The sequence below is a fragment of the Electrophorus electricus genome, chromosome 13, assembly GCF_013358815.1.
Source record: "Electrophorus electricus isolate fEleEle1 chromosome 13, fEleEle1.pri, whole genome shotgun sequence".
NCBI classification, from domain to species: domain Eukaryota; kingdom Metazoa; phylum Chordata; class Actinopteri; order Gymnotiformes; family Gymnotidae; genus Electrophorus; species Electrophorus electricus.
Window position 1 is genome coordinate 20,918,332 of NC_049547.1, and position 4,390 is coordinate 20,922,721.

The 4,390-nt window shown below is 49.1% G+C and overlaps 1 long non-coding RNA gene across 1 annotated transcript; it reads left to right on the forward strand.

Annotated features, from left to right (window-relative positions):
• The first annotated feature begins 641 nt into the window (after window positions 1–641).
• LOC118242356 lies at window positions 642–2,940 on the forward strand. Its single transcript, XR_004776795.1, has 3 exons — window positions 642–776; window positions 1,212–1,401; window positions 2,227–2,940. It is a non-coding gene; the product is annotated as an uncharacterized LOC118242356 (long non-coding RNA).
• Window positions 2,941–4,390: the final 1,450 nt, after the last annotated feature.

Consider the following 4,390-nt stretch of genomic DNA (forward strand, 5'->3'; position numbering starts at 1 on the left):
ATTTTGGCTGCCGCTGGCTGTTCTCCAGCGCGCCACATTTGTCTTGCTAATGAAATGCACAATGCACCCCAGTGCGGAGTCGCGGACGGAACCAGCCACAGTCACTGTGCACAAGCTGCACTAATGCAGTGCGGCAACCAGTGTCGTCTCGCGCAGGGCCCACGCGTTGCGCTGCCAGGGCCGCCGCGCGCTGGACGCAGCGAGCAAACGGAGCGTGTGGCTCGTCGGCACGAACGAGCGGAAAGTGAGTAATAGGAACCTTAGCATGGCAGAAGTTTACCACGGAGTATGGTAATAAATGCCCTCACAAACACAATTAAAATGTATAAATTCAAGACCATCATGCTACATCTCATAATTATGCGTACAAAAGAAACAATTCTAATTACAATATTGTGTAATAGGATTCTGTGTATTATGAATATGTAAATACAATGCAAATGCAAAGTGAATTTTACATCTCCCCTTATTTAGAAGAGGGATTGCACATGAAATGGAGGCTTGACGGGTTTTTCAACAGACCAGTGGCTTCGAACATTCCAAATTCCGTCTGTGCTTTTCTCCAGCCGAGACCGACGCCAGGCAAAGTGAAATCTCCTTCCATCCTGGAGTTATCCCTACCCGGAGCCAAGCGAGGGTCACGAGCCGCTGTTAGGCTGACGGCGCCGTGTGGTCTTCTTTAAGCTCGAGGCCGGTGCGCTTAGCCAGGAGGAGGGGGTCCGAGAGGCGTGAATGTCCTGGTGCGTGAAGGCTGGACACAGAGCTATAAACGTGACGTACGTGGTTAATGAGTGTGGATGTGTTTTATGGGTAGCTTTGGGGTGTCTGCTTAGAAGCGTGTGAAATACACGAGAGAGAGAGAGAGAGAGAGCGAGAGAGAGAGAGAGCATGAGAGAGAGACAGACAGAGAGAGAGAGAGCATGAGAGACAGACAGAGAGAGAGAGCATGAGAGAGAGAGAGAGAGAGAGAGAGAGAGCATGAGAGACAGACAGAGAGAGAGAGAGAGAGAGAGAGCATGAGAGACAGACAGAGAGAGAGAGAGAGAGAGAGAGCATGAGAGACAGACAGAGAGAGAGAGAGAGAGAGAGAGAGAGAGATGGACAGAAGGAGAGGAAAAAGGGCCAGTCTTCCTCTGTCCTCTCCTTTGCTTTTCTCAAAGGGCGGCGTTATGGGTTTAGCTTGTTTGTTCCTTTGCCGGGTCGTTGCACAGGACGATGGCAAAAGAGAAGAATTGGGCACATGATTCTTTCTGATGCAGCGCACAGCAGGACATGCACAGCTCACTCGGTGAAGTGACCCAGGCCCCAGACGGAGAGAGACTGAGTGGTTCCTTGCGACCTTTGTACCAGCGAGTGATGGGAGCTGCTCCAAAAGAATACACCCTGAGCCATCGCGACTGGGTAACTATGGGTCTAGTGTCAAGGGAGAGGACCCTCCGGCCTGTTAATGAATCATGGCGCCTGTAGACATTTTTAAGGACACGTTGCTTTTGAATACACGCTGCACTGCATGTTGGGTGCTAGGACGCAAACACATTCTGTGCCACACGGAATACAGGACAAGGCAGTGGGCAGTGTATCAGCCTGAAAGTGTGTGTGTGTGTGTGTGTGTGTGTGTGTGTGTGTAAGTGAGCCACACGGTGCTTGTATGTAGATTATTTGAGTAGCTACAGATAGATGAGCGCAGCAGTAGCAGGTTATATCTCAGTCGTGCTCTGTGTGTGTGTGTGTGTGTGTGTGTGTGTGTGCATGCATCTTTGCTATTGTTGTGTCATTTGGGAACTAGAGAAAAGGGAGCTGTTTGGCCCTATAGTTGGCAGAAGAACAGTCTTCATTGTGTGTGTGTGTGTGTGTGTGTGTGTGTGTGTGTGTGTGTGTGTGTGTGTGTGTGTGTGTGTGTGTGTGTGAGAGAGAGAGAGAGCGAGAGAGTGAGAGAGAGAGAGAGAAAACACGGTTGGTTCCTGCTACTAGTGTGAAATGATTATCCTACTATGTTAGGAATGACCCAGCAGGGGCTCTGAGGCACATGTATGTCTGTAACTGAGTAAAACACATGTGAGGTGTAGGTCACCCAACTGAAGCTCCATGTTACCCGTCCTGCTGTTGTGAATCACATTAGTCTTTCCCAGATTGGGGTTTGTGTCTGAAGTAAACAGGCGCTTCCTGTTCTCTTCCCACTGGGGCTTTCCTGACTTCTCTCCTTAACAAAACTGCTGCGGACATCAGAGGTCACTGGAAGCAGTTGCAGCCATGCTGGCTTTTCCTCAGAGCGCTGACCCTACCGGGACACCTGACACTGGGTCTGGAATCGGCAGAGACCTTTTCTGTTTCCAGGTGCTGTGAGGTGATGACTCTCTAAGGTCTCCACACACACCCCCTCAGCCATCCTGCTGTTCCTTGTGTGTCTCTGCTCTGGACTCCTCCACCGCGGGACAGAAAACTGGGAGCGTCTCCATCATGTGCACAGGGCCAGGAGCTGGGTCACAGGTCTCCCACCATTCTCCACACCTTCAGGGTGTAACATGGGCTCGAACCCGGGTCAGATAGGTGTTGACACCGACAGCCTACTGGGTGAGCAAGCACACTCTAATGATGGTGGGCCCGTGTGCAAACCAGTTCGATCACAGAACCGGTAAAACAAGAAAAGTAAGTAACCAAAAGGTGGGGAGTGAACCCCAGTCACTTTGTTGCAAGCGGGTCAAATACCTGCTAGACTGCTGCAGCTATAAAACTACCTGCGCACATATCGCCCTTCAAAGGAACGGAGGACGACAAAACTGGAGAAAAAAACTAAACACCACGCCGAGCGTGGGAAAAGGGAGAACCAAGGACGCCACGGGAAGAACGGAAGCCCCGATGCCCTGCGGAACACCAAACTAAATCTTCCCAAACAAAACCACAAAACACGGAGGAACTGTAATGGCTAAGGGGAGCCCTGGGAGAGAGACAGACTCGAGAGGGGAAAACTGTAGAGGGGAGGGGACATGTAAAAACACAAACACCCTCACAGCACAGAAGTGAGGTGCAGCAGGAGGGCTCACAGACCTTAATACCCAAAGTTATCAGCTAGGAGCTTGGCTCAGAACTTTAGCAAACTGACTGGGTCACTGGGCTTATATATGGTCTAGCCCAGCTGTTGGGCATCAAGCCTGTTTAGTAGCGGGCCTGACTTGAGGCCTCCCTCTGGTGGCCGGAGGGGGCCTTGGCCTGGCACCGACCCTTACACAAGGAGAAAGGTCAGAGAGGTCTGAAATGTCAGCCTTTATGTAACCATGGCGTAGCACCCTGTTGAGCCACATAACACAGATCAAAAAAAGAAATTTCAGTTTTGCTTTGTTTACTTTTAAACTGAAATGTTCAAAGCTTCCCGGTTGGTCAAATATAACGGCAGCTAAGGTTCTTTTTGTCCAGCACCTTAACACGTTTGGCTGACACATTTTCTGGGCTAATTTCACCTAGACACGTCTGTGCTCTTATTCATCCTTACGCTGTCTCCTCAGATAGATGAATCCCTGTGATTCATTATTCTCTTCATATTGTATGAAAAGCTCTAAAGATGGAACTTTTGCAGGCTCTGGGATACTTTGATGACTTCAAACATTTATAGAGCCGGCGCATTATTCACCAGAAATGAGAGAAATTGTGAAATTTATGATTTTTATTTTTTTACTTTTGAGACTCTTTGATCTTGTACTTAGAAAGAAAGAATGCAAATAGGAAAGAAGCGATGTGTAAACAGAGAGATCAAACGGAGCACACGGGGAGAAAACGTGTGTCCTCTACAGGTGTGTCCTCTACAGGTGTGTCCAGCCTGCGAGCAGAACCTTCGTCTCAGATCTCTTCCTCCACTCCTAGGAAATGCAGCATGTTTCGCTGTGCTGGTGCAGCAAACCGCGTTGAATTTATAACTGCCAAAACCATTAAGCCCAGTACTGCCTTACACCTGCATGGCAGCCTTTTGTTTTTGTGGAGAGACTTTTATTTCTAATTAACCTTTATTTCAAAGGGCCAGAAGTGTAATTTCAGTAAACAATTGCAGCTGCTGTTAGGGGAAAGCTTTGTAGGAAGGATGGTTGAAGAAGCAGGTTTTGAGGATGGTGGAGGCCTAGTCTAGTCGTCTGGAGGTCTCTGACTGCTGCAAGCACATCTGGAGGGGTGGGTGGAGTGGTATCAGTCTGTGGAAATCTTCACTACCAGGACTTCACTCAAAGTGAACAGTGCAGTTAACAGGGTTTGTGTACCATGCTGTATGTAACACCCCCCCCCCCCACACACACACACACAAACCTGTTACTGGGTGTCCTAGTAAACCCTCCATTGTTACCTGGTGTCCAATTAAAGCACAAGTACTGAGCACTGAAAGCATGGCTGAAGCTCTGAGCTGTTGTTT